This window comes from Triturus cristatus, chromosome 7 (assembly GCF_964204655.1).
Source record: "Triturus cristatus chromosome 7, aTriCri1.1, whole genome shotgun sequence".
Classification (NCBI taxonomy): Eukaryota; Metazoa; Chordata; class Amphibia; order Caudata; family Salamandridae; genus Triturus; species Triturus cristatus.
The window spans coordinates 54,894,864-54,914,093 of record NC_140590.1 but is presented as its reverse complement, the minus strand read 5'-3'; the positions used below and the strand labels follow the sequence as shown (position 1 = coordinate 54,914,093).

The 19,230-nt window shown below is 48.9% G+C and overlaps 1 protein-coding gene across 7 annotated transcripts in view; it reads left to right on the top strand.

The window, feature by feature from the left end:
- The window catches only part of ARHGEF1 (Rho guanine nucleotide exchange factor 1), an 891,302-nt gene that overhangs the window by 687,045 nt on the left and 185,027 nt on the right, over positions 1-19,230 (top strand). The gene's annotated exons all lie outside the window — the stretch shown is intronic.

The window sequence follows — 19,230 nt, the reverse complement described above, 5'->3', positions numbered from 1 at the left end:
CTCTTGGTTTAGGTAGTAAAGATACTCAAATAGAGCTGGCTGCTCCGGAGACTGATGGATCCAGGGCAGTGTAAGTCCTGACCTTAAGAACTTCCAAGAGAAGAGAGCTTTGATACATAATGTGAGAAAGTGCCCTCTTTCTTGCATGGTATGCCCCCACTGTTTAGGTCCCGCCTACGCAGCGCTCATGCGCTGCATAGGAGGACATTTAGCCGTCGTTCAGCTGTTTTTCTAAGCACATACTCTTGCTTGTGGCGGCATACACCTTGCGGGAGTGCACAGCAGCACACCACAAGCACGAGTAGTGCTTCGAAAAACAGCAGACTGCAGGCGCACGCAAGCAGCACTCCCTGGTGCTCGCTTTCACTCACTCTCTCTCGTGAGATTGGTTTCACTTTGTTGTTTAATGTCAGTGAATTGGATATACTTAATATCCTCCTGTGATCCTTACAGTTCCTTGCTTTTTCTTGCTCTCAAAGTGCTCTCAAGTGGGCTTTTGGTAACATGCTAGAGCTTCATAAAACTCCTAAACAAATAAACAATTCGCGATTTTAGAGACTTAATACTGGGGGGAAAAAACATTTTTTATACACTTGACTGTTAAATATAACCTGTTGTTGGAGGCAGCACAATCTTGTTTATTGTCAAGATCTCCAGCAGTCCTTCCGCACTTTCAGTTGTGTGGGCGGTGGGGGGGAGCTGAGCTCCTAGTTCTAACTCGGGTGGCTCGTGTTTTTAAACGGTCCACAAACAATTACAGACAGAAATACAGGGCACGGTCTGTGCAGTTCTTACACTGGGAGATGTAAAGGAGGCCAGCAGTTCCTAACATAATCAGTTTTTCATGGATGTTTTTCATGATCCCTTTCACAATTAGAATGACATGTTAGTGAGAGTATTGTTTGTATTGAAATTCATATAGCTTTCTATGCTTTGAGAGAGCCCGTTGCTTCCGAAAGTAGATGAGAAAGTTTCTTCTTCAGTTGATGAGCTTGGTTGAAAATATATTAGTTGTTCTATTCTCGATTAAAGGCGTGCATTGGTGTTGTGCATTTGTTTCCAGTTAGCAAAAAATGGGGACCACTTTCAGATTGGTGTTCTATGCTGTCCCTGGACGTTCGCTTTGTCCGTTCTTTCATGTCCCGCATGTCAAATAAGCTATGAAAGCGCCTCTCCCTGATCTTACTGCATTGGAGTTTCCTGAAGTGGCAGGTCAGTCTGTTTAGTTTTAAGTTGATACATGGCCTATCTGTGTTTGTAAATAAACTGACAGACTTTAAATGGGATGAAAAAACTGGGGCGTCTAGAGTCTAGGCATGCTATGTTCTGTGAAGTTTGAACATGCCAACTTAGCTAACAAACATTGGCAAAACCAATCGCTCTAGCTAAACACTTATAAAGCCTCAAAGGCGAGACCTATTGGCTATGCCAATGCTTGTTGCTGAAATGCTGATGTGCTTTGACTGAGTGTGCCGTGGGCTCCTGCCAATCCGGTACCCCGGTCCTGTGTTCCTTCCCTAAAACTGCATTGAAGCCTAAATCCAATTGGCATCTCTGGTCACATGTCAGCCCCTATTAAATGTTACCATAGGTACCCAGGGCACTGTGACCAAAGAAGGCCCCTAAGGACTGCAGCACTTATTGTGCCACCTTTAGAGGCCCTGTACCCTAACACACACACACACTGTCTTTGCAGGCTGAGTGTCTGGGTGCAGAACAAAACAGAGTCGAAATGGGACACATCCCTGTGTGCCGTGCCCACAAACCACTGCCCTGGCATACATCAGTCACCCCTCTAGCTGGGTGCCCTATGCCAGCCAGTGGGTGCATGAGCCGTGTACCCCTACAGTGCCCAGGTCCATTCCTAGGCCCTGTAAGTGTAGTGCTGCCATTAAGAGTATATGGTGCTGGGAGGTTGTCATTACGAACTTCACAGCACCATAATGGCTACACTGAAGACTGGGAAGTTTGGTATCAAACTTCTCAGCACATTAAACCCACACTGATGCCAGTGTGGGATTTAATGTAAAACGTACCACAGAGGGCATCTTAGAGATGCCCCCTGAAAAATGGCCATCTACCAGTGACCTGACTTGAGTGGCTGCGCAGGCTGCCACCACCAGACATGTTTCTGGACCCCTGGGTCGAAAGCCTGCTGCTCTCGGGGGCCTGAAACAATGCACATCCTGGGACGAGGTGCCAAGCCTCCTTCCCCAGGATGGGCAGGTTTCACGAAGGAGAAGCTTCAAAGGCATGCCGCCTTTGTGAGCCTCTCCAGACCATTTGCTGCTTTCAGCAACTGGTCCCCACTGGTCCTACACCCCACTTTGGGCGGGAGAACTGGTGGGAAAAACAAGTGAGGAAGAGAGGTGTGCCCACCTCTGCCAACTCCACCCCTAAGGTGGGGGAGGCGAGGTGAAGCACAACTTCGAATCCCCGCCATCTTGAGGATGGGGCGACCCAGCCAACCTGGGACAGGCTCCTGCCCCCCTCCCACTGGAGAGTGGCAGAATAGGGAGTGTACCCACCGCAGGGAAGGGACCCATTGATCCCTGCCCTTTACCTACCTGTAATGCCCCTAAATGTAGTATTTAGGGGCACCCTGAACCTTCCTTCCTCAGATCCAGCAGCCAAAAGAAAAGAAGGACGAGAAGCCGTGCAGAGCTAACAAGAGGACGACGCCCACTGACTTGGCCCCAGCCCTACAGGCCTGTCTCCCCTCGAACCTGCTCCTGCAAAACCCCGTCGTGTCCAGCGGCCTGCAACCTCAAAAACCCCGGAGGACTTGCCTGCATTCACTTTCCAAGCTGCTTCTCCTGTGACCACTGGACATGTTTGAACTGCAGCTTCTGGTGCCAGCCAGAAACTGTGAATCCAGCCCACTCTGCACCCGCCGAGCCCGGCCCGAGCTTGAGTGGAAAAACAACACGAGGTACCCCTGGCGAGCCTGACCCTAGATCCGGCGACCCCTAATCTGACTCCAGACGATGCCTGCAGCCTCAATCCAGAGGACCCCCCCCCAACCGCGAACAGAGCGGGTAAGAAAATCAGACATCCCAAGGCACCCCTGCACCCGACGCCCCACGGCCTTGTGTGCCCAACCCAGCGGTGCCTATCCAACCCTCAACATCCCAACTTACCCCTCGAAGTGATGGTCACTCCTGGAAGATCCTCGTTCCCGAGCCTGCAGTGTTTCCTTGTCCCGGAGAATCTCAACTGAAATCAACAGGGCACCTGACCTCAAAACAACACCCTGCAACCGTCCACCCTAGTGCCGCTGAGGGTGCCCCTTTTGTGCTAACCTGGTCCCCACCTTCCCCGAGCTTAACCCTAGGAACTTTGCTCCCACAACCCCATGGCCTGCTTGCCAGCAGCCACCAACCGGAGTCCCCCTATCCTCCATAGGATAACATTGGGCCTCAACACTCTGCACCTGGCCACCTTAGTGCCACTGAGGGTGCAACAGTAGTGCATCACTGACCCTGGGAGACCCCTAAATCTAACCCCAGGACCGATTACCTACCTGGAAACCGATAACCTCTTTTTCCTCATAGAATAACATTGACACCTTTTCTCCCCAAAAGTTTCCAAGTGTCGACTTTTGAAAATTTCAAATATTCCTTAAAAATCAGCCGAATAACCGAAAAGCATTTTTTCAGCTGTTTTCTGGAAATGGCCCCGTGCTGAATCTAGGTATTCAACGACTGAGTAAGAAAAAGTATTGTTAACATAACTTACCTGCTAAGTGAATTTCCTCCCATAGGATAACATTGGTGATTCTATGTGAACATTTTTCTAAGTGTCAACTTTTGAAATGCAATAATATTCTTTAAAAATCGTACCTAAAATGCCTTTACTCACCTGTTTTCAGGAAATGTCGCAGGGCTGAATCTAGGATCCAACCCTGTGTTAGCCAAAGTAATCTGAAAAGTAATTAACTGCATTTTACTTAAAAAGCCCATTCATTTGAATGTACTATACCTGCAATGTGTTGCAAACTGCTTACTTATACTGTAACCAAAATCAGTACAAGTTATACTGCAATTTTGAACTGTGTTCATACAAGTAATTTACTACTGCAAAGTATTTATATTCTTACCTGTACCAGGCTTGCTTGGTTCTAGAAATAAAACAGTATATATTTTTTGTACAAACAATTGGCTTAGAGTTCAGTTCTTGAGTGTGTGAATTCATTTGCTGACTGAATGTGTACATCAAATGCTTAACACTGTCCTCTGATACTGCCTTACTGCTCGATCAAGCTACCACTTTAGAGAGTAAGGTTCTATCTAACTTCAACCTTTGCCAAACCACTGGAGACCCTTGGACTCTATACACCCTGTACCTCACTTTGGTGCAGTATATATAGAGCCAGTTTCTTACACATAAGGCCTCTTGAGCTTCCTGTGATGAGTAATTTGGCAATGCAAGGTAGACTGGTGTTGTGGATGACTTTGTGGAATAGGCATCAGATTTTGAATTGTATTCATACTTTGATGGGGAGCCAGTAGAGGACGCTCTACATTGGAGTAATGTGGTCCTATTTCTTCTAGCGGCAGAGTGCAGAACAGCTTTCAGAGGAGTCTTGCAGATTGTTAGAAGTCCAGGGAAAAAAGCATTACCAAAGTCATTAGGTTCTGCAGTCAAAGTTGGCTGTTGTGGTGATAGCATTTTTTGTGGTACGAAGGAAAGGTTCTGCTCCAGAGTAAATCCCAAACACTGAATGGTAGGAGAGGGTGTTGAGAAGAATCCATCTAGCCTTAGTGCACTGAGGACTGATCACTCAAGTTTGCTCTTCTTAGAGTCTGATAGTTATGGAAATTATTTTTTGTTGGGTCTGAGAAACTGGAAGTTGTCATTCCTTCAGGATTTTAGATGTAAAGTGCAGTTGATAAGTAAGTCCATGTCTTTAATTTTAAAGCTTTTGAGATGAGGATTGCATGCCAACAAGAAAAAGGGCAGAGATTGCCTTCCGTTCACCTGTCTCCCAGATGGCTCCTTCCAGTGCACCACTGGCAGAAATCTTCCACTATGCAGACTCAGCAACATCAGGACTACTCTAGTCCTCTACATAGATCTCTTCTGGCTCGCCTGGTGCAGGCAGTGGATTCCTCTCCTACCACTGCTTCCAGAATTCGACATGACCGAACTTCAACTCCACGGCAGAGGTCTCCTACACGTGCCGACCCCGGAAGGCATTGGTCACCATCATGGTCCTCTTCTTCTACACTTTCCTCCAATAGGGGCTATTCTCCCACTTTAACGGTCAGTCCACCCTCAAGAAAATCTCCGGTGGATGACATTAATACCTTTTATGAAGTGTGCGTGAGGGAAGCACATAAGTCCCCTCAATCATCATCTTCGGTCATCTTTGAGACTTTGAACCAAAGATGGGCAGTCACACCTTTGCTACCTTTGGTACTGGGACTCTTACAACTGGTCATGAATACTTTTCTTACTCCGGTGTCTCTCCAAACAGCCCCAGCGAGGATCTTTAAGACGTATAGACCTCCAGAGCAAGACCCTCTATTTTTGAGAGCAGATCCTCCTCCGGACTCTGTCATCATTGCTGCTGCCAAGAAGTCTCTTTGTCAACGGTGCCTCCGGACAAAGAGAGTAGAGCACAGGACTCTTGGGGAAGGAACGTTTTTGGCACAGCCGCTTCATCCTTAAAGGTTTACAGTGCTGCCAGGGCGCTATGATAGGTCCCAGTGGGACTTCTTAGAATGCTTCAAAGATAAGCTAACCAAGGAAGATCGCTGAGATTTTGAAGAAATTCTTCAGGATGGGGGGGGGGGGGGGGGGGGGGAGTTGGTGGCTAACCAGTTGATTAGTCTGTCAGCAGATGGAGAATCCCTAACTGCACACTCTTACTCGCACAGCATCTGTTCTAGAAGATCATCCTGGTTACGTCTCACTGCATTGAAACCTGAAGCCCAACAATGCATTCTCAACCTTCCTTTTTCTGGGAACTTTCTTTTTGGCTCTCACACTGATGAAACGGAACTGGACAGTCTAAAAACAGTAGGTTTGGAGAAGAAAAAGGAATTCCGTCGACGATACAGACCTTACGACCGCAGGCTTTTCCATCAGCAGGTTCAAACCCATCAATGGTCTCAGAGGCAGCAACACCAGCTCAAAACACATTACCAGGGACGTCGCCCCTCCCGTGGTAGAGGCACCCCTCGCCAAGCCTCTTCCACTGCCAAGAATGCAACCAAACAATAAGCAGCTGCTTCTCCTGTCGCTATTACCCACTCCAGTGGGTGGAAGTATCGTCTATCATGTGCAAGAGTGGCATCACAGAGGATCAGTTGGCCCTGAATATACTGTGAAATGGCTACACTCTCTGTTTCCGTTATCCACCCCAGGGGATTCCTCCAGTAAAAGCAAGGTGTCACTAGCTGTCGCTACTACAGCAAGATGTAGCCACTGTCTTACAAAACTCTGCAATAGAAGAAGTCCCCAGTCTCAAAGAGGAAAAGGGGTCTACTCAAGGTACTTCCTAGTACGAAAGAAAGGTTGCAGAGCAGAGGTCAGACCCATATTAGACATTAGCATTCTAAACAAATCCATTTGAAGAGAAAAATGTTGTATGCTGGCTCTCCATCAAATATATCCTCATCTCCAGCAAGGAGACTGAATGTGTTTGATAGATCTTCAGGGTGCAAATTTTCATGTGCCAGTCAACGGATGTTTTCTGCGCTTTATGGTAGGGACCAATCACTACCTGTACAAAGTTCTTCCATTAGGTTTGAAGTCGGCCCTACGAGTGTTTACCAAATGCGTGGCCGAGGTAGCGGCTGCTGTATGTCGCCTGGGACTTTTCATTTATCCGTACCTCAACGACTGGCTCCTAAAGAGTTCACCTCCTCAGGGTGTAAGAGATCACTTTCAGATCTGCATAGCATTGTTAAATCGGCTGGGCCTTCAGGTGAATTTGGAGAAATCAGTTCACCAACCTACTCAAAGAATACACTATCTGGGTGCTACTCTAGACTCCAGCACAGGGTGAGTATATCATTCGGGGGCGAGACTATAATCTATCCCTCTAAAGTGCACTCATTTTCTTCACTCTCCTCAGCCCTCAGTCCGACAGGTTGCCTCACTTCTGGGGTCAATGGCATTTTACATCTTCCTAGTCCCCAATGCCAGGCTGAGGATGCGACCTCTGGAGCAGGATCTGGAGCACAAATGGGATATGAAAACAGCTCGATGGGATGACAGGATTCTGCTCTCCCAAGCTGCAAAATCATCCATCCCATGGTGGACTAATCAGAGACATTTTCGGTTGGAGATTCTCTTCCATCAAACCCCTCAAACAATTTCTAATCACAGACTCCTCCCTTTAGGGTTGGGGAGCTCATTGGGCCATCTTCAGACTCGAGGTTTGTGGTCAATCAAAGAACAAGCATACTACATCAATATACTAGATCTACGAGCAGTGCCCTCAAGGCCTTCAATCCCTCCATCCAGACCAGCTCCATATTGGTCCAGACAGACAGCACGACCACTATGTACTATCGGAACGAGCGGGGGAGGTTACTCTCTCGCTCCTTGGAGGCTCAGGCGATCTGGCATTGACTCTTGGCCAGACAGTTGTCAATTACGGCAGTGTGCCAGAAGTCCAAAACGCTCAGGCAGATTCCCTAAATTGCAACTTCGAAGATCAACAAGACTGGGTTCTACACGACGAGGTGGCGGCGGACATCTTCCAAGAATGGGGTCAGCCAAGCCTTCGTGGACGACACAAACAAAAAATGCCAAGACTTCGTGTCAAGGTATTACCGACCAAGGTCGAGGGTAAATGCCCTTTTGATCAGTTGGTCAGGGAACTTTTTGTACACGTTTCCTCATCTTCCTTTCACCCAAGAGTCCTAACCAAGCTTTACCACTCCAGAGCAAAGATGATTCTGATAACTTCAGACTGGCCATGGCAGTGATGGTACCCAGACCTCCTACATCTCTCGGAGTGTCCACACAGGAAACTTCTGTGCCGGCTGGACCTGTTTTCCAAGCAGAACAGGAGAATCCTTCATCCCAACCTTCCCTTGCTGAACTTAGCTGCATGGCTCCTGAGGTCCTCCATCTTGGACTTCCTCAGGACTGCATGAACATTTTGAAAGAATCTAGAAGACCTCCCATGAGGCATATTTATGCATTTGAATGGAAAACATTCTACATGTGGTTTGTGCAAAGGGTTTCCAACTGACCCAAGGTCATGAGGAGGTAATCCTTCCATACCGCTTACACTTGGCTAAGTCAGATTTAACAGTTGCCTCCATTAAGGTACATTTTGCTGCCATTAAGGCATACAGGATGTCCCCTTCCCAACCATCCTTTTTCCAGCTTCAGGTGGTTAAACATTTTTTACAGAGGCTTAGGAAAGTTTTCCAACGGATTCGACCCCCTTCTCCCTGGGAGCTCAATCTGGTTCCCTCCAAATTCATGGGTCCCTCTTTTGAGCCAATTCATAAGGAGACCCTTCAACACCTCATATGGAAGACTGCCTTTCTGGTGGCAATCACTTCAGCTAGTAGGGTGAGCAAGATTCAGGCCCTCTGCTCAAAAGAACCATACACAGTGTTCCCCAACAACAGAGTAGTGATGAGGACCCACCCGTCTTTCTTACCGTAGGTGGTGTCCGATTTTCATGTTAACCAGTGCATTTCACTTACCACTTTCTTTCCCAATCCCTCCACCCCAGCTCAAAGGTCTCTACACTCTTGGACCTAAAAAGAGTCTTAAAGTTCTACCTAGGCAAGTCCAAGGCTATTTGGAAGTCTGAGCACTTGTTTGTAAATTACCGTCCCATCAGAACAGGTTTCCCAGCCTCTAAACACTCTATCTCCAGATGGATAGTATCATGTATCAAACTGGCTTACCAGTTGTCAAATAGGCCTCTTCTAGCCACTCCCAAAGCTCATTGCACAAGGGGGAGAGGCGGCTACTGTAGCTTATCTACACAATGTACCCATTGCAGAGATCTTCTAAGCAGTCACTTGGAGGTCGGTACATACATTCATGAGACAGTATTGTCTCGATTCAGATACGAGAGCAGACACTGCAGTAGGCCAGGCCTCTTTGAGAAATGTGTTCCAATGCTGAAATCAGCAGATATTGATTCTACTCATTTGCCCGCGGGTGCAGAGGATGGGCTTGATATTCGATTCAGTGCTTATGATTATTGATGAACATTCTCTGGAAGAGAAGGATAAGTTACTTACCTGTAATCCTAGTTCTCTTCCAGGGATATCCTCATCAAAGTCATAAGCAACCCACCCTCCTCCCTGTGCAAATGACCAGTCATTGATTCATCTCTTTGTGCCCTGACCTTCGGGTCTCCGCAAAGAACAACTGTCCTAACTGTCGCTCCTGAGGCATGATGGGAAGCTGGCAGTCATGGCTGCCTTAAAGGCACAGTGCCAGTTTTGCTCTTGCAATTGCTTTTATTTTCTATGCTGTTCAGTTTCCAATGCAGCCTATGGGCGAACAATGCGTGCTGTGTGACATGACACTTTTCTATTGTTCATTAAAGAGAGTTAAAGTGTCTCCTTGTCCTCCTAATTTTTCTTTTGTCCTTTACTGCTAAAGCAGTTTCAGAACACTGGGTAGCCTTATTTTATTGGATGCTGCATTAGTTTTTGTGTCAAAATAATATATATATAGATGTGTGTGTGTGTGTATATATATGTTCGAGGCATGTGGGCTGCTGAATTCATATCTGTGCATAGATCGCCGCCTAGTGTTGGGTCCGGATGTTTGCACGTTGTTGTCCTGGAAGAGTCTTCGAAGTATCCTTGGATAGGTGACTCCTCCCCTGGACTACAGTGCGCATGGGCATCCTCTCCATCCTCAGATTGTTTTTTTCCGCCATTGGGTTCGGATGTGCTATCTTAGCTCAAGTTAGGAAAATATTTTTTCGAGGCCAAAAGGCCTTTAGTTTGCGTCGGTACTGTTTATCGATCGGGTTTCGATACAATCCTGTTAGTTTACTAACTTTCAGCACCGACTTTTTTCGCATTTACCTGTCCATCGACTACTTCGACGATGGAATCGAGGACGCCATTCAAAAGGTGTCCGGTATGCAATGCGAAGTACCCACACATCGACGTCCATCCGGTGTGCAACAAATGCCTTTCGCCGGACCACGACGAATCGACATGCATGGCCTGTGCCCGGTTCCGTTCCAAGAAGACTCTGCGGAATCGTCGAGCGGCGAGACTCGAGGCGCAGCACGCGGCACCGGCCCCAACAGACATCTTCGACGAGGCCGAAGACGTCGAGGAATTAGAAGTTTTGCCCTCCAGTCCCGTTTCCGAACACGAACCCGGAACGGACGAGGTAGACGAGTCACTCTTCCACAGAGGTGAAGACGACACCGAGGTAGGAGACGACGAGGAGGCCTTAGGGGCCGAAGAGAGTAGCTCCAATGATGAACAAGGCCTACCTGTTCAAACCGTTGAAACACCAGTGCCACAGCCTATGGCTCCGGTCGAGGGATCGCCTTCGGGCCTTACCCGAGACCCATCCCGCAGTTCTTCGGCCCCGCCCTCGGGCCCGGCCTCGGACGTTCAGCGGCAGCCATTACTACATAAACAGGCTGGTTTCCCTACCACAAAACCGAAACCGAAAGCTGCTCCGGTTCCACCGAAACCGAAACTGAAAGTGGCGCTGGTCGGATCGAGGCCTTCGACGCCAGCGCACCACGTCGGCACCGACCGCACTAAGAGGGACTTCGGTGCCGAACTTGAAGCGGGCGACGTTGGCGTCGACAAACGGAAAAAAGCCATCGGCACCGACAAACCTGCTCGGCTACCGGCACCAACGACACCAAGGGCCGTACCGCCTGCTGTGTCTCGCATCGCTCCCTCGACGACACCTAAGCCTCAGGTATCGAAGACTTCGACGGTGATCTCTGCACCTCGACTCGATGAACCGCCGGCGCCGAAAAAATCCACGGCCGCCTCTACAAGCCTGGCCGGTGCCAAAGCCTCGAAGGCGCCCCAAGTACGACCTGGTGCGACGCAAGGCAGCAAAACCACAGCTGTCCTCCAGGACACGTCGGGTTCCGGTTCGATCGGAGCTCCAGCAGCCTCTTCGGTTCCGGCCAACATTACCTTCGGCTTGCCTCCGTCGACAATCCCAAAAATGTTCCAACTCAGGACACGGGTCACCCAACCTACGGTCACACCTGCTGAGACGTCTCCGGCACGTATCATCGACGCCGACACTGGCAGGATGATTCTCCACGACCGAAGGATAACTTCGGAGCCGCCGTTGGACCCTTTCAGGATCCCACTAAAAAGGAAGTTGCCTGCAGAATCGGAACCTCTCCTTTATGAACCCTTCCATTCATCCTACCAGGATCCACACCGGTGCTCCCCCACACGCTCCGATACGGATGCATTGGAGGACTACATGGATGACCAAGTCCCCTACCATGTAGACACGGACCCTGATGACCGGCAGGACCCTGATCAAACTTGGGGCGACCCTGCAGACCCCAGTGCACCTCTCGATGCGCAGGACCAACAACTCTATGGGGCAAAAACATCTCCTACGGAGGATACTGCGGCGTTCAACGCTCTTATTGAACGTGCTGCAAATAACCATGGGGTACAGCTTCACTCTGATACCATCGAAGATGACTTTCTAATGGACACCTTTGCATCCTCAGAAAGACATGTAAAGACTCTGCCAATGTTGAAGGGGGTCCTTAAACCAGCCAAGGACATTTTCAAAGAACCCACCAGAGCACGAGTGATAAACCCCAGGATTGATAAAAAATACAGATCAGCACCTGGGGATCCTACTTACATCAGAGGACAATTGCCACTCGACTCCATCGTCGTAGCGAATGCACGCAAGAGGGCACACTCGCAAACGACAGGTGACGCTCCTCCCCCGGACAAAGAGTCCAAGGTGTTAGAAACCTCTGGCAAGCGAGTTGCCGCCCAAGCTGCCAACATATGGCGCATAGCCAACACTCAAGCGCTCCTTGCTCGCTATGATAGAGCGCACTATGACACACTGGAGCAAATATTCCAACATCTCCCTGACCAGTTCAAGGAAGGCGCAGAAATGCTCATCAGAGAAGGACAGCTACTAACAAACGCTTCCATCAAATGCGCACTCGATGCTGCAGACACGGCTGCCAGAGCCATAAACACAAGCGTCATGTTGCGACGACATGCCTGGCTGCGGATCTCAGGATTCAAGCCTGAGGTACAAAACAATATACTGAACCAGCCCGTCAACCCCGACTATTTATTCGGGCCAGAGGTTGACACCACCCTCAAAGATAAAAAAGGACACGGACACTGCAAAGTCCATGGGCGCCCTACAAACTCAGTCCTTTCGGAGCGGCTCCTTTCGTCGCCCCGGAAACAAGGGAGCAGGTAGAGGACAGGGGTCACAACAAACATATAACAAAGGCAATACACAGACCACCTATGATAAAAACACCCGAGGTGGATATCGTGGCTCCAGCACAAAGGGCAGAGGACGCGGCTACGGCAACACCAGGTCCTCCCCCAAGAACAAGCAGTGACGCCCTCTCCCTTCCTCCCGACCACATAACACCTGTCGGGGGAAGGCTACAAAGGTTCCTGTCCACGTGGAATTCCATCACCACGGACAGGTGGGTCAAAGATATTGTAAAATACGGTTACTGTCTGGAGTTAACCTCCACTCCACCCACAATACCACCAAGAAGCCGTCCTATGTCCTCAGAGCACTTAACGCTCTTACAGCAAGAAGTGCAAAGTATGCTTCTAAAAGGCGCTATAGAGGTCGTACCCATCCACGAGCAGGGTGCGGGAGTGTACTCCCTCTACTTCTTAATTCCAAAAAAGGACGGGTCGCTCAGACCTATATTAGACCTGAGACCCCTGAACCAGTACATTCTTTCAGAGCACTTTCACATGCTCACTCTACAGCAAGTCCTTCCGCTTCTCAAGCAGGGAGACTTCCTAGCCACACTGGACCTCAAGGATGCGTACTTTCACATACCCATCCACCCCTCACACAAAAAATACCTCAGGTTCACTGTTCAGGGGCAGCACTATCAGTTCAAAGTCCTTCCCTTCGGCGTGACAACAGCGCCCAGGGTTTTCACGAAGTGCCTAGCTACGGTGGCAGCACATCTACGGAGGCAGCATATACACGTCTACCCCTACCTAGACGACTGGCTCGTTCAAGCGAAGTCAGCCCAGCAATGTGCAAGCCACATGTCCCGCACCATTCACCTTCTTCACAGTCTGGGATTCTCACTAAATTATCCAAAGTCCCATCTCCAGCCCGCACACGTACAACAGTACCTAGGTGCGACTATAAACACTCTGGCGGCCACAGCTCAGCCAAATTTAGTGAGGATCAACAGCATACAACTGCTGATCTCCAAGTTCAAACCCAATCACTCACTTCCAGCGCGAGTGTTTATGCAGTTGATAGGCATGATGGCCTCCTGCATCTTCATAGTCCCGCACGCGAGATTACATATGCGCCCACTTCAGGAGTGCCTAGCACGTCAGTGGAATCAGGCTCAAGGACAGTTGAAGGACCTAGTGTTGGTGAGCGGTCGGGCATACAACTCTCTGCATTGGTGGAATCCACAAAACCTTTGCAAGGGCCGACCATTCCAAGAGCCTGTCCCACAGATCGTACTGACAGCGGACGCGTCTCTCCAGGGATGGGGAGCTCATGTACTCCACTACACAGTGCAAGGACTATGGACAACACAACAAAAGAAGTTGCACATCAACCTTCTGGAATTGATGGCAATCTTCCTAGCCATGAAGGCATTCAAAGTACATCTATGCAACAAGGTCGTGTTGATCCGGACGGACAACATGACCGCAATGTACTACATACAGAAACAGGGAGGAACACACTCCACAGTTGTCTCATCTGGCTCAGAGCATGTGGAAGTGGGCCATTCAAAGGAACATGTTCCTCATGGCGGAACACCTCCCTGGCAAAGACAACCAGATGGCGGATCTGCTCAGCAGACACAGCCACCAGATGCACGAGTGGGAGTTACACCCATCAGTACTCCAACCGTACTTCCAGCAGTGGGGTCATCCGGAGATAGACCTATTCGCGACAAGCGAAAACGCAAAATGCCAAAGCTTCGCCGCCAGATTCCCACATCCGCAGTCGTAGGGCAATGCGATATGGATGAACTGGTCCGGCAGATTTGCGTACGCTTTTCCCCCAGCGCCACTGATACCGCTAGTGGCCCGCAAACTCCGACAACACTCCCTGACACTCGTCCTAGTTGCTCCCACGTGGGCACGCCAGCCGTGGTACACCACCTTCCTCGAACTTTCCGTGGTGCCGCATCAACGGCTGCGGATCAAACCCGCGCATTTGACGCAGAACCATGGAGAGGTTCAGCACCCAGATCCGCAACAGCTGAATCTGGCGATCTGGCTCCTGAAGTCCTAGAGTTTGGCTATCTCAACCTGCCACCTGACTGTATGGACATCATCAAGGAGGCCAGGAGACCCACTACCAGAGCTTGCTATGCAGCCAAATGGAAAAGGTTCGTCATTTATTGCGGTAATAATGACATCAACCCGCTGGACGCATCCATCCAAAACATCATCTGTTATCTCTTACACCTATATCGATGCAATCTGGCGTACACCTCTATACGTGTCCATTTGACCGCAATCTCAGCCTATCTGCAAACCAGGCAGCACCTCTCTCTATTCAGAGTGCCTGCCATCAAAGCATTCTTGGAAGGACTCAAACGAGTCATTCCACCAAGCCACCCACCGGCTCCAATGTGGAACCTCAACTTGGTCCTCACACGCCTGATGGGTCCACCCTTTGAACCCCTACACTCATGCGAGATTCAATTCCTTACCTGGAAAGTGGCCTTCCTTGTAGCGATCACTTCCCTAAGAAGAGTTAGTGAACTCCAGGCACTAACCGTTCAAGAGCCATTTATACAGGTTCACACCAACAGGGTCGTACTACGTACCAACCCCAAATTCATGCCCAAAGTAATATCGCAGTTCCACATGAATCAGACTATTGAACTGCCAGTTTTCTTCCAAAACCCACAAACTGTTGCAGAAAGGGCACTACATACACTAGATGTGCGGAGGGCCCTCATGTACTACATCGATAGGACTAAACCCTTCAGGAAGACAAAACAACTGTTCGTTGCCTTTGCCCCACACCACAAAGGTAACGCCATCTCCAAAGCAGGGATAGCCAGATGGATAGTTAAGTGTATTCAAATCTGTTATCAAAAAGCAAAACGCACATTAACTATTCCACCACGAGCCCACTCAACACGTAAGTTAGGGGCTTCCATGGCCTTCCTAGGAAATATTCCCCTGCATGATATATGCAGAGCAGCCACATGGTCCACTACACACACATTTACAAAACACTATTGCGTAGATGTGCAGTCAAAACAGCAGGCAGCTGTAGGACAGGCTGTTCTCAAAACACTCTTTCAGACCGCTGCAGCTGGCACGGGTAGCCGCCGCCAATAGAGGGCACTGCTATGTATTCTATGCACAGATATGAATTCAGCAGCCCACATGCCTCGAACTGAATATGCTACTTACCAGTATGCATCTGTTCTTGGCATGTAGGGCTGCTGACATTCATATCGCCCTCCCTCCTCCCCGGCGCCTGTCGCAGCTGCATCTCTCGTAATTACTGCAAGCATGGTCATCACTTTCTGTATCGACTCCATCACTGCCACAATGGCAAAAAACAATCTGAGGATGGAGAGGATGCCCATGCGCACTGTAGTCCAGGGGAGGAGTCACCTATCCAAGGATACTTCGAAGACTCTTCCAGGACAACAACGTGCAAACATCCGGACCCAACACTAGGCGGCGATCTATGCACAGATATGAATGTCAGCAGCCCTACATGCCAAGAACAGATGCATACTGGTAAGTAGCATATTCAATATATATATATATATATCTGCTATATATATGTTTTCATATATATATATTCTTAATGTATTCCGGGGTCCCCGCACATGGGCTGTGTCAGAATGCGCCCTCTTTCTGCATGGTAGCCCTCACTTTTTGCTGACCTGCTGATTTGCTTTGACTGAGTGTTCCCTGTGCTCCTGCCAGCCAGGCACCCAGGGTTTATGTTCTTTCCCTAAAACTGCATTGAAAAAGAAAACACAATTGGCATAGCTGGCCACAGGTCAGCCCCTGGTAAATGGTACTACAGGTACTCTGGGCACTGTGGCCAGAGATGACCTCTAAGGGCTGCAACCCTTATTGTCCCATCCTTAGAGGCCCTGTTCCATTACACTCACACTCTGCCTTTGCAGGCTGCGTGTTTTGGTACCAGTGGTGAGGGTATACAGGTGCATGAGCCCTGTACCCCTACAGTGTCGAAGTCCATTCTTAGACATTGTAAGTGCAGTGCTGTCATTAAGAGTATATGTGCTGGGAGTTTGTCATTACGAACTCCACAGCACCGTAATGGCTACACTGAAAACTTCTCAGCACATTAAACCCACACTGAAGCCAGTGTGGGATTTAATGAAAAATGCACACAGAGGGCATCTTAGAGGTCTACCCTGGTCATAGTGCCCTGGGTACCTGTGGTAACATTTACCAGGGGCTGACTTGTGGTCAAAGATGCCAATTGGGTTTGGGTACAGTTTTGGGGGAAAGAACAAAGGCCCTGGGAACCTGATTGGCAGGGACCCAGGGCACAGCAAGTTAAAAGTGCCAGTAGTCTGGCAAAAAGTGGGTGGATTACTGCAACATTAACCCAGCTTCTCACACAGACTGCCCAAGTTCGATTGGTCCAACACCAAGAGGAGGTCTCCCCGGCGATCCTGTCCTGAGATCCGGTGTCCCCTGACCTGCCTCCAGCCGATGCCTGCAGCCTCAAACCGGAAGGTCCCCCCAACCGCGACCAGGAACTGGTAAGAAGTTCCGACCCTAAAAGGCACCCCTGCACCCGACGCCGCACGTGCCTGGGTGGCCCAACTGACGGTGCCTAACCAATCCCCAATATACCAACTTACCTCTCCATGTAGTGGTCGCACCCAGAATACCTTCGTCCCTGAGCCTGTAGTGATTTTGCAAACCGGAGACACCTCATTAAAAGCTACAGGGCATCCGACACCAAAACAGCACTCTGCACCCGGCTGCACCAGTGCCGCTGAGGGTACATCTTCTGTGCTGGCCTAAACCCCCATTTGCCCTGAGCTAAAGTCCTGGAGCTTTGCTCCTACAACCCAGTGGCCTGCTCGTCAGTAGCCACAAACTGGAGGTCCCCTATTGGATAACATTGGGCCTCAGCCTTCTGCAAATCGGCCGCCCTAGTGCCGCTGAGGGTGTAACAAGAGTGCATTCTTGACCTTGGGGGACCCCTGAGTCTAACCCCAGAATGCCAACTCCCACAACAAAGTACTTACCTTTAAAACGATAACACTATGTTCGAGGCATATGAGCTGCAGATCACACACTGTGCAGTAGATCGCCATCTGGTGTTGGGCCCGGATGTTTTCACTGGTGTTTGTATTGGAAAAGTCTTTGGTAGTCACGAGATAGGTGACTCCTCCTTTGGACCATAGTGCGCATGGGCATCGGCTCCCTCTTCAGATTGTATTTTCCCGCTATCGGGCTTGGATGTGTTTATCGCGCTCCAGTTCAGTGCCGTTACCGATCCAACTTTCGACGTGCAGTCCTTCACTGTTGCGGGGATTCTGCTCATGCACAGAACTATGCGCAGGAAACTAGGACCTCAGTGAATTGTGGTGTACCAAAAAACTCACTTCAGTACCCAGAACCCCTATCCGACTAGCATCAGTGTCTCATTCGTTCTCCATATCCTCTCTAAGCTACCAATGATTAGACAACCCAGAACAAGCGACTTAGAGTACTCTCAGGAATGGTGGGAATCAGAAACACCTATTCGTTATTATTCTCATATCAGTCCACAACAAGAGTAATCAGAGACATGGAAAAGTTTAAAATGTTTATTTTTAACTACGTGCTCTAAGGTGCAGTACTTTGACTAACATAAGCAGACAAATGAGTACAAATAAAACCATCAGCATTGTTACAATGCCATAGAAAATGGAGGGAGAAATCATATTATAATGATAGTGGAAACAGGTCCTATAATACCTTGTGAACCACCCTCCCCTGGCTAGTAAGCTTGTTTTATAAACTAATAGAAGGTCTCTAGGTTTGAATGGGGAACCCCATACCTCAAAGATCAGCTTAGGTGAATCACATCACAGGATCAGCTCTGCTCTCTGCGTCTGGAAAGGTTTTCTCCAAGTGCCTGAATCATGCATGCAAATGCAATATTAAAGGCACCCAAGTTTCAGATATTTGCAGCTGTGTTCTTGTTGTGTCTAGAGCGTGGGCCAATCAACTGCATACATATTAATATTATTTGACCTTGACAGTTTCTGTACACAGTGTTTAGACTCAGGTCGCGGTGCACGTCTAGGGATGTGAACAACAGACCGTTCTCATGTGAAGAAAAAGCAAGCAAGCAGTTTTACTTGTAATAACAGCTACCTGTAGGGTTGTGTGCAAAAGCAGCAAAGTGGCAAGATGGCGTTTAACTTCTAAAGCGCCTATGCTAACATAGCAATGTGTGCACATAAAACCCTATTTTCACTATACCCTCCCTTGATCGGACCACGAACAGAATAGGGAAGCAATGTAGGAACGTTCCAAGTTCGAGTGAGACAGAACCAAGTTCAAATATTGCCAATCCGTATATTGGTAGTGAAAGTTCGAAAAATTTGTTGGGAAAAAGTAAAAAATTAAAGCATCTCTCAGGGGCGTTGCACAGCCCAATCAGGAGTAAAAAAAATAAAAAGTAAAAATATTAGAGTTTAGTATGTGCGGAAGATGGAGAACTGCCAACTTAATCCATCAACGTGTAGGCACAGTATGCTGCAACAGCCTCCAAAAGGAAGTCATTTTAGCCTTTCTCCGGTATTCTTTCGATCGTGATCCCTACTCGTCGCGCATCTCTTCAAGTCAAGGTCCTCGATTCCGGTCGTCGACGAAGGCCCTCGGGCCTACCCAGGCCATTAGATCTGGCTCATGGAAAGGACTCCTTTTAAGAAGTGTCCTCAATGTGGATCGAAGTTTCCATACACAGATCTTCATGAGGTGTGTAACTTCTGCCTTTCACCGGAGCACGAGGCCAGAGACTGTCTAGCTTGTGCCTCTTTCTGCTCCAAGAAAACCATTC